Source organism: Ascaphus truei, chromosome 20, assembly GCF_040206685.1.
Source record: "Ascaphus truei isolate aAscTru1 chromosome 20, aAscTru1.hap1, whole genome shotgun sequence".
NCBI classification, from domain to species: domain Eukaryota; kingdom Metazoa; phylum Chordata; class Amphibia; order Anura; family Ascaphidae; genus Ascaphus; species Ascaphus truei.
Window position 1 is genome coordinate 4,456,679 of NC_134502.1, and position 11,616 is coordinate 4,468,294.

An 11,616-nucleotide genomic window follows, 5' to 3' on the forward strand; every position below is an offset into this window, starting at 1 on the left:
ACCCTGACGGAGAGCGTCTACACCTCCCCTATTGATTCTACTTCTTTGTTTGTTTCCGTCCAACGCCGGGTCTAAGTGTTTGTTAAAATCTCCTGCTACTACTATGCTCCCCTCCGCGACCCTATCCAGCTGTGCAAAGAATGTCCTAAAACATTTGAGGGTCATCTTCACATGGGGCGTATACCGATGCTAGCGTCAGACTGCTCCCATGCACCGTCCCTGTTAGGATAAGATATCTACCGTCTATGTCCCTTTTTATTTTTTCCACCTTAAAAGGCAAATTATTGTGGAACAGTATCGCCAGCCCTTTTATTCCTCTGCCACGGAGGCCAGATAGAACTGGCGGAAGTGCCCATCTAAGAAACTCGGGCTATTTCTAATGCTGAAGTGAGTCTTTTGTAGAAATATCACACCTGCTTTTCTAGTTCTGTACTCCCTAAAGGCAATGCGGCGTTTCTGAGGGCTGTTAAAACCTCTAACGTTGTGTGACACCCATGTTACTGCCATGTTACTGCTTTAGTGAATCGGATTACCCTCGGCATATGCACTTTCGGGTTCCTTCCAGAGATCTGCCACCCCCAATGTTCTTCGTGCCTTGCGCCCGCTTCCAACCGTGACCAACAACTTGGGGGACAGGAGGGGGGGAAACACACAGGGATAGGCAAGGAAAACCCAACAACACCCAACAAATCCAACACTATAAACAACAACGGAAATGAGCTGTATTTGATCCTTTCGGACCTGAGCTCAACTGCCATGGGGCAATGTGCCCCCCTTCTCCCCCTTCCACCTGGGGGGCCGCTGCTCCCACCCTCCTGGAGCCTCCCTTCCCCTGGGTCTTCACCTATGGGTTTAGCAGTCTCAGTCCCCATAGGTTGTCGGCGCATGTCCACTGCCCGGATGGAGTAGCTTCTGCCGACCCCCCTGCGCATTCCTACATATTACCCCAATGTCTGGTATAACGTACTTTTTAATAAGTTCTCTAACCACCTATACCCCCATTTCTCGCCATTTTAAACTCTGCCCACTGGCTAGAACTCTTTTCCCACCTCCACTTTTACCTTGGTGACTGCTGATCACTTTCCCCCCTCTAGCTGTAGTCTGTGACACATCTATTTACAGTATCGCACACCTAGAAATATTGTGATAACATTTATTAAATGAGACGAGATTGTGGAAAAAACAACAACAGAAAAAGAACAGTCTAAGTGCAGATGGAAAAACTTTTGGGTGTGTTAATTCACAGGGTGTCTTGGCTCATATGTGCAGCCTACTCACAAGATGTAAGTGGTATATGGGCAACCACTGGTGTCTTGAGTATATGTGGTCTAATGTATCCGGGCGTTGATACACTCCACCCAAGGTATTCAGTGTGGTGGTGAGATGCAAAGACAAAAGGACATATCCATGGTGCAGATCAATGGTATAAAGGTAGGTTTTTTATGTACGTTATAAAAATGCGCACTTACAATAAAATCTAATTAAAACCGCATGTATCACGTAACCGTGAAAGAAGTGAGGATATGGTACCGCCGTGGCTCACCCCGCTGCCTCCGTTCTGTGCCCGGTCAGCTCTCCCGCGTACAGCTGGCTGCTGCCTGGTCGCACGCTGCAGCGCCTGCAACTCGATTCCCCGGCGGTCTCCAGAGCGTCGCGTCACTTCCGGTGAGGCTTCTATGATTGGCAGTCACAAGGCACCAATCCTCTCTTCCTCTGGGCGGTGCTCCCCTACGCGTTTCACCACTAAGAGTGTACAGCTTCGTCAGGAGTATGACGCCCCCTCCCACTTCCAACATTTAAATATCAAACACAACAGAAAAAACCTGACCCTTAATTGATCAATAGATATGGGGAACTCATTGGAGCTGATGTGTTCACATCATTTAGGCAAAAAATGTGCTAACAGGATGAATATAAACTGTCCCCAGATATAAGATCCAGAAATAGAATTAAACGTTTTAAAATTACATCTGATGTTAAATACACATATGTGAAACACCTATTAATAGTGTCTGCACGGCCACCCCCGGGAGCAGGAGGTGAAAAAACGGGAACATATTGGCAGGACAAAAAATTGCTTCTCTATTTATACAATGATGTGGACACATCTGGGGTAACCATATTTATAACAATGCTGACAGTCCATGGCTGTACAAAAGTATGTGGGACAATGGGACATGACGTTAATGGATGGATCACGTAGTATAATACAAATTACAGAGTACATGGTATCGGTAAAAATACATGATAATTAAACAACTCTAATAAAGACGACTTGAGGATCTCCTAGAGGGAGAAGGGATGGATCACGGGGGGGAAAAGAGGCAACGTTAGTAACTACAAATGCTTCACGCAGGAAAGGTGCAACATCTATTCCCATATTTAACCCCCGGGGGGGGGAGGGTTCTCAATGTATGACTCCAGAACGGTTCTCTCTTTACCAGTTCTAAGTTTCTGTCTCCCCCCCCTCGCCAATGTGGTTTCACAGACTCCATGGCCCTACAGGTCAGGCCCGGGGTTTCTCCCTGGTGCTTTTCTAGGAAGGGGTTTGAGACGCTATGTGAAACTAGTTTCCTTTTTATGCTGCTGAGATGTTCAATAATTCTCGTCCTGACCGGCCCTTCGGTTTTGCCAATATATTGCCATTTACACGGGCACGCGAGCATGTAGGCGGTGGGGTCTGTTCTACGGGTGATACCCGATTCTACGAGGAATGTCCCCCCCGTGATGTTAGAACTGAATTCTGTTTTATTTATTGATTTGAGCTGACATTCTCAGCAGCTGCGGCAGCCAAAGAAACCATTACTGCGCTGAAGCAGTTTGTCGTTTGTAAAGTACCTCTTTTTAATGCACTTGGTGCCAGGTTATTTTTAAGATTACACGCTTCCCCTGAGAATCACATTCGGTTTTTCCGGTAGGATTCCACCCCAAATGGGGTCATTCTTGAGAATACCCCAATGATTACTGATGATGTTTTTGATTTCCTTTGCTTCCCCAAATGGATCCTTCCTTCTAGAAGCTTTTATTTTTGGTTTCAATAAATCTTCTCTGTTGAGTGAATGTACCCTGGACATTGCCTCATCTAATCTTCCCTCGTTATAGTTTCTCTCTACAAACCTCCCTTTCAGTCTGTTGGCCGGCATATAATAGGTCTCCCTATCACTGCAATTTCTTTTAATTCACGTTAACTGCCCAGGTGGCACATTGTCCATCCATCTGGGCAGGTGGCACATTGTCCATACATCTGGGCAGGTGGCACATTGTCCATCCATCTGGGCAGGTGGCACATTGTCCATCCATCTGGGCAGGTGGCACATTGTCCATCCATCTGGGCAGGTGGCACATTGTCCATCCACCTGGGCAGGTGGCAGCTTGATCTGAATGTAAAATTGTTCTTATCTGTATCCTTGAAATACGTTCTAGTTTCTATGTTACCTTCCTCTATGAAGATGACTAGATCAAGGAAATTAACTTGGCCGCCACTGATATTGCTAGTGAATCTTAAATTACTAATCATTAGTATTCAAAGACTCCAAGAAGGACTCTAACTCTCCCTGTTCCCCCTTCCAAATTAAAAACACGTCGTCGATGAAACGACGCCAGAGGACCAGGCCCGACCCGAGCTCCTCACCCTGCCGGATCTTCTCGTCTTCCCAGGCGGCCATAAACCGGTATTTTACCATTAACCTAAAGTTCATAAAAGTGTAGTCAATCCCCCAGGCAGGCCCATTGTCTCGGGGATTGACTCAATAACGGCCAACCTGTCACTGTATATAGACAGGTTCCTTCAGAAATATGTGGTGCAGCAAAGGGCGTCTCTGAGGGACACAACACGTATGATTAACAGTCTAAACAAAGTAAAGTGGGAGCAACATTATCTAATGGCGACGTGCGGCGTAATGTCGCTTTATACATCAATAGAGCGGGATAAAGGTTGTGAGGCCGTAAACAAAGTTCTACTAAGGGATGTGGACTTGACTGAGATACAAGTCAATTTCATTATAGATGGGATTAGGTTCCCCCCGAGCTATGCTAACCTGTTTATGGCCGACAGGGAAGACCAGAAGATCTGCCTGTGTGTTCTGTCCGTGTCCCCCTGCAGTGGGAGGGACAGATGTGAGGGGCTGTGTGTCCTGTCTGTGTCCCCCTGCAGTGGGAGGGACAGATGTGAGGGGCTGTGTGTCCTGTCTGTGTCCCCCTGCAGTGGGAGGGACAGATGTGAGGGGCTGGGGGTCCTGTCTGTATCACCCTGCAGTGGGAGGGACAGATGTGAGGGTCTGTGTGTCCTGTCTGTGTCCCCCTGCAGAGGGAGGGACAGATGTGAGGGGCTGTGGGTCCTGTCTGTGTCCCCCTGCAGAGGGAGGGACAGATGTGAGGGGCTGTGGGTCCTGTCTGTGTCCCCCTGCAGTGGGAGGGACAGATGTGAGGGGCTGTGTGTCCTGTCTGTGTCCCCCTGCAGTGGGAGGGACAGATGTGAGGGGCTGTGTGTCCTGCCTGTGTCACCCTGCAGTGGGAGGAACAGATGTGATGGGCTGTGTGTCCTGTCTGTATCCCCCTGCAGTGGGAGGGACAGATGTGAGGGGCTGTGTGTCCTGTCTGTGTCACCCTGCAGTGGGAGGGACAGATGTGAGGGGCTGTGTGTCCTGTTTGTGTCACCCTGCAGTGGAAGGGACAGATGTGAGGGGCTGTGTGTCCTGTCTCTGTCCCCCTGCAGTGGGAGGGACAGATGTGAGGGGCTGTGTGTCCTGTTTCTGTCCTCCTGCAGTGGGAGGGACAGATGTGAGGGGCTGTGGGTCCTGTCTGTGTCCCCCTGCAGTGGGAGGGACAGATGTGAGGGGCTGTGTGTCCTGTCTGTGTCACCCTGCAGTGGGAGGGGCATATGTGAGGGGCTGTGTGTCCTGTCTGTCACCATGCAGTGGGAGGGACAGATGTGATGGGCTGTGTGTCCTGTCTGTGTCACCCTGCAGTGGGAGGGACAGATGTGAGGGGCTGTGTGTCCTGTCTGTGTCACCCTGCAGTGGGAGGGACAGATGTGAGGGGCTGTGTGTCCTGTCTGTGTCCCCCTGCAGTGGGAGGGACAGATGTGAGGGGCTGTGTGTCCTGCCTGTGTCACCCTGCAGTGGGAGGGACAGATGTGAGGGGCTGTGTGTCCTGTCTGTGTCACCCTGCAGTGGGAGGGACAGATGTGAGGGGCTGTGTGTCCTGTCTGTGTCCCCCTGCAGTGGGAGGGACAGATGTGAGGGGCTGTGTGTCCTGTCTGTGTCTCCCTGCAGTGGGAGGGACAGATGTGAGGGGCTGTGTGTCCTGTGTCACCCTGCAGTGGGAGGGACAGATGTGAGGGGCTGTGTGTCCTGTCTGTGTCACCCTGCAGTGGGAGGGACAGATGTGAGGGGCTGTGTGTCCTGTCTGTGTCCCCCTGCAGTGGGAGGGGCAGATGTGAGGGGCTGTGGGTCCTGTCTGTGTCCCCCTGCAGTGGGAGGGACAGATGTGAGGGGCTGTGTGTCCTGTCTGTGTCCCCCTGCAGTGGGAGGGACAGATGTGAGGGGCTGTGTGTCCTGTGTGTCTCCCTGCAGTGGGAGGGACAGATGTGAGGGGCTGGGGGTCCTGTCTGTGTCCCCCTGCAGTGGGAGGGACAGATGTGAGGGGCTGTGTGTCCTGTCTGTGTCCCCCTGCAGTGGGAGGGACAGATGTGAGGGGCTGTGTGTCCTTTGTCACCCTGCAGTGGGAGGGACAGATGTGAGGGGCTGTGTGTCCTGTCTGTGTCACCCTGCAGTGGGAGGGACAGATGTGAGGGGCTGTGTGTCCTGTCTGTGTCCCCCTGCAGTGGGAGGGACAGATGTGAGGGGCTGTGGGTCCTGTCTGTGTCCCCCTGCAGTGGGAGGGACAGATGTGAGGGGCTGTGTGTCCTGTCTGTGTCCCCCTGCAGTGGGAGGGACAGATGTGAGGGGATGTGTGTCCTGTCTGTGTCTCCCTGCAGTGGGAGGGACAGATGTGAGGGGCTGTGTCCTGTCTGTGTCACCCTGCAGTGGGAGGGACAGATGTGAGGGGCTGTGTGTCCTGTCTGTGTCCCCCTGCAGTGGAAGGGACAGATGTGAGGGGCTGTGTGTCCTGTCTGTCACCCTGCAGTGGGAGGGACAGATGTGAGGGGCTGTGTGTCCTGTGTCTCCCTGCAGTGGGAGGGACAGATGTGAGGGGCTATGTGTCCTGTGTCCCCCTGCAGTGGGAGGGACAGATGTGAGGGGCTGTGTGTCCTGCCTGTGTCACCCTGCAGTGGGAGGGACAGATGTGAGGGGCTGTGTGTCCTGCCTGTGTCACCCTGCAGTGAGAGGGACGGATGTGAGGGGCTGTGTGTCCTGTCTGTGTCCCCCTGCAGTGGGAGGGACAGATGTGAGGGGCTGTGTGTCCTTTGTCACCCTGCAGTGGGAGGGACAGATGTGAGGGGCTGTGTGTCCTGTCTGTGTCACCCTGCAGTGGGAGGGACAGATGTGAGGGGCTGTGTGTCCTGTCTGTGTCCCCCTGCAGTGGGAGGGGCAGATGTGAGGGGCTGTGGGTCCTGTCTGTGTCCCCCTGCAGTGGGAGGGACAGATGTGAGGGGCTGTGTGTCCTGTCTGTGTCCCCCTGCAGTGGGAGGGACAGATGTGAGGGGCTGTGTGTCCTGTCTGTGTCTCCCTGCAGTGGGAGGGACAGATGTGAGGGGCTGGGGGTCCTGTCTGTGTCCCCCTGCAGTGGGAGGGACAGATGTGAGGGGCTGTGTGTCCTGTCTGTGTCCCCCTGCAGTGGGAGGGACAGATGTGAGGGGCTGTGTGTCCTTTGTCACCCTGCAGTGGGAGGGACAGATGTGAGGGGCTGTGTGTCCTGTCTGTGTCACCCTGCAGTGGGAGGGACAGATGTGAGGGGCTGTGTGTCCTGTCTGTGTCCACCTGCAGTGGGAGGGACAGATGTGAGGGGCTGTGGGTCCTGTCTGTGTCCCCCTGCAGTGGGAGGGACAGATGTGAGGGGCTGTGTGTCCTGTCTGTGTCCCCCTGCAGTGGGAGGGACAGATGTGAGGGGCTGTGTGTCCTGTCTGTGTCTCCCTGCAGTGGGAGGGACAGATGTGAGGGGCTGTGTCCTGTCTTTGTCACCCTGCAGTGGGAGGGACAGATGTGAGGGGCTGTGTGTCCTGTCTGTGTCCCCCTGCAGTGGAAGGGACAGATGTGAGGGGCTGTGTGTCCTGTCTGTCACCCTGCAGTGGGAGGGACAGATGTGAGGGGCTGTGTGTCCTGTGTCTCCCTGCAGTGGGAGGGACAGATGTGAGGGGCTATGTGTCCTGTGTCCCCCTGCAGTGGGAGGGACAGATGTGAGGGGCTGTGTGTCCTGTCTGTGTCCCCCTGCAGTGGGAGGGACAGATGTGAGGGGCTGTGTGTCCTGTCTGTGTCCCCCTGCAGTGGGAGGGACAGATGTGAGGGGCTGTGGGTCCTGTCTGTGTGTGCAATCACCCCACATGTCTGCCTGTGATGTCTCTCCCACTTACTCACCCTCTGTCTCTTTCTTTCTCCACAACTGCACTGATTGAGATTGGCTGTCTCTTGTCATGTGGTCTCTCTCGCCTGCTGGGGGTCCTGGGAGTTGTAGTCCTGCTTCTCTTCTGTTACAATTTTAGTTACAGACGTGAACTACACGCCCCAGAATCCCGTGTAAAACGGTGACATCATAATGATTTAACCAATCACTGCGCAGATCTGTAGTAACCACAACCCTCCCCCTCCCACACAAGGCTGCCGCAAGGTCCCGCCCCATAGTCAGGCAATGAGAGCCAATAAGAGCCAAGGCCCGCCCCGCAGTCAGCCAATGGGAGGGCTTGAGAGGCAATGAGAGCCAATGAGAGTGCACACAAACCCACAAACACAATATATACTGTTTCTATGTCGCCGGGGGTAAGGCAGGGGGCAAAGGAAGATCAGTGGAACCGGGGATGACCCCTTACACTAACAAGCAGCGGTACTGTGGGTGTGTAAATAACAAGCAGCGGTCCTGTGGGTGTGTAAATAACAAGCAGCGGTCCTGTGGGTGTGTAAATAACAAGCAGCGGTACTGTGGGTGTGTAAATAACAAGCAGCGGTACTGTGTGTGCGTAAATAACAAGCAGCGGTACTGTATGTGTGTAAATAACAAGCAGCGGTATTGTGAGTGTGTAAATAACAAGCAGCGGTACTGTGTGTGTGTAAATAACAAGCAGCAGTACTGTGTGTGCGTAAATAACAAGCAGCGGTACTGTGTGTGTGTAAATAACAAGCAGTGGTACTGTGGGTGTGTAAATAATAAGCAACTGTACAGTGGGTGTGTAAATAACAAGCAGCGGTACTGTGGGTGTGTAAATAACAAGCAGTGGTACCGTGTGTGTGTAAATAACAAGCAGCGATATTGTGAGTGTGTAAATAACAAGTAAAAGGGATAAAGGGGAATGTTACAGGCAGTAGAGGCTTTTCCCCCTAATATGTCCGGAGATAATATACACATTAAATCATGGGGCAGTAACCCCATTATTTAATATGAACAGGACAGGTTTATCCCTATGAAACGTAAATGTTTGGCAGATATCCCCACTACATGTTATATGCTGCAGCATAACAAGAAAGGCAGGAATCACTGCACACAGCAGAATAATAGGAATAGAATAAACGCTCATTGGGAGGTGACAAGATTAATAAGACTATCAGATATTATATTATTACCCCACGCGCCTTTAAAGCTGCCGTCCCACCTAGGGCCAAAATAACTCAGCGGCAGAGTTATATCCGGGGAGCTGACGCATCTCTTTACAGTATCACACACCTAGAAATATTGTGATAACATTTATTAAATGAGATGAGAGACGCGGTGAGATAAACACTTGTCTGACAAACATTCTCAGGGAGAAGCAGGAATATGTTATTCTGCATCATACAATTCTTATATTATAAAGCATTTCCATTTACTGACACAGCACAAACATATATATGTAATGGGTATACGCTCCTATATTACTTCTATACGCTCGCTCCCAGAACAGGAACTAAACAAAGATTAAAGCAATCAGATATCCCCAGGACAGGTATGTGAGATATATATATATATACATTGCAAAGTGCTGAAGGCCCCTCTGGGTAACTGATTAATACATGAGATATATTCCCCTTTTCTCTCCCTCGCTCACTGATTCCCTCCCAGTATATTCTTATTTCTATGTACTATATTATATATACTGTTTCTATGGGTTCCCCTGCTGGGCCGGGATCAGTACTCCTAGCTCCTGATTCTGACCCAGCCATTATTACATACCCAGAACGCAGCATGAAGAGGCTCAGTGAAGGTGGCAGTGACGGTGTGTAAGTGTCTGATCGGGTCACACAGCTGATAAAAGGACAGCCGCCCAGCCTCATAGTCCAGGTATATTCCTAATCTCTGCACGGGAGACTCGGGATATATCTGTGTTTCTATTGAGTCATGTATCACTGAATGATTATTATCCCACATGCACAAACACCAGGACTTCTTATTCTCTCCTATGATGGACTGATCTCCTTTCCTTACTATACTGGGATAGGAAATCCCTACCCACCTGACCCCTGATTCACTGATCTCCACTTCCCAGTAATGTTGTCCTGAGGAAAAACTCCTGGTGCTTAAAACCTGAGGACACACAAATCTCTCTGGTGTATTTGGACGTAACTGGTTTCTTTCTGACCAGGATGCAGTTTTCAGGTCACGTGATACAGATACATTATTAGCAGCTGTATTTACATCCAGTAATATGCCTGAATCCCCCTGCACACAGAACCCGCTCTTTGCTTTTAGATCAGTCACAATATCAGCTAATCTCTGTAAGGTCACTGGGATCAGAACCTCATCCAAATCCCCTACAGCAGGGACCTTATTTCCCCCTCTCTCTCTGTCCTCTGCATTGTCTGATTCCCGTCCCTGTAAGACAGTTAGTGGATCAGTGATGTTGCACAGCTCCTCAATGTGAAGCATCTTCCTGGACAGCTCGTCCTTCTTTATTTCCAGCTGCTGGATTAGATTAGAGACACGGAGCGAAACCTGCTCTTCCCACCTGGTGATCTCACTCAGGACTCGCTTCTCTAGGACTTCCAGCTGTTCCCTGATGTCCCTAATCATGGCAGTGACTCAGTCTGTTACCCCAGCTGCTTTATCTTGCACTTCTCTCTTCTGTCCCTGCAGACTCTGGGCCCTTTTCTCAGTCTCCTCTCTCACTGAGGTCAGTTTCTCCAGAACATGTCTCAGTTTCTCCTTCTTCTTCTCAGAGGCCTCATTCAGCGACTCCACCTGGTGTCCCCTGTGCTCCCCAAACACGCAGCAGGTCACACAGATACAGGCAGCATCCTCAGTGCAGTAATACGCTAGAAGCTTTTTGTGGACGGGGCATTTCCTGTTCTTTAAGGAGGTGGTTGGCTCAGTTAAGACGTGTTCCTCTGACTTGCTGTGTCTCTCTAGGTGAATATCACACAGGGAGGCGTCACACAGCAGACATGTTTTAGCAGCAGGTACAGAGGAGGTAACACAGTAAGTGCAGAAGATCACAGCCTCCTCCTGCTCCGGCTGAGTAGAAAGGAAACGCTCCGCTATGTTACACAGCTTCAGGTTCCTCTGCAGTGCAGGACGCTCCTGAAACTCTGCTCTGCATTCAGGACAGGTATAAAGTCCAGATCCCTCCTGGGAATCCCACACACTCCCAATACAGCCCTGGCAGAAGTTATGCCCACATCTCAGCGTTACAGGCTGGGTATAAATGCTCAGGCAGATGGGGCAGGTTAGCTCCTCTCTCAGACCAGCAGACGCCATGCTTGGAAGCAGCAACAGGAAACGAAACTGAAATTCCCTTATTATTCAGCACACAGGGGTCGGGAAGATTGTTACTCAGACTATTAACCCTGTAAGTTCCTGGCTGCAGTATACAATATGAGGAATGAGAGTCCTGTATGTCACGGGAGACCAGGCAATTATTTGTAAAGTGATATAAAAATACAAATAGCAATAGTAGGACAATATGAATAAAAATATGAGACAGACATCGTACCCACTTCTAATACGTACCAGTGTCATCGCTTAAGCTGCCGTGTGAATTGCCCTATAAACGTTACACATAAGACGAGCATTGAGAGAAACGTACGTAATAAATTCTATACTAGACTATATACCTGTGAGCTTATAGTATCCCTGTCTGTCTCTACATGAGTCATCGGAACAGAGAATTTAGGTATTGTTACCAAAGCAGGAACAGGACCTAAGAGCCCATTGCAGCGCCCTCTCCTGTGGTCAAAGTATGTGTCAGGTGTAACAGGACTGGTTCAGGGACTGAACCTATTGTAGACCAAACAAGTAAACATATGAATTGCCCCTCGTTTATTGACTAGGAATATTGGATTATTAAAACACTTTATTATAAGTAATAAGTAGAATAAGTGGGGCTGAATAGGCACATATATACAGTGACACACTAAGCACACTACGGATACACAGCAGGGGGCTCTCAGATATGGCGCCCGGTATAACGTACTGAATCTAGGGGATACAGGTCCGTGGGGAATAGTATGAGCGAGCGATGTGCATATCATAGGGATTGGGGCTATAAGGGTTATT

The 11,616-nt window shown here is 50.6% G+C and overlaps 1 pseudogene; it reads right to left on the reverse strand.

Annotated features, from left to right (window-relative positions):
* Nucleotides 1-8,820: 8,820 nt before the first annotated feature.
* Nucleotides 8,821-10,855, reverse strand: LOC142471255 (E3 ubiquitin/ISG15 ligase TRIM25-like; annotated as a pseudogene).
* Between the last annotated feature and the right edge of the window lie 761 nt (nucleotides 10,856-11,616).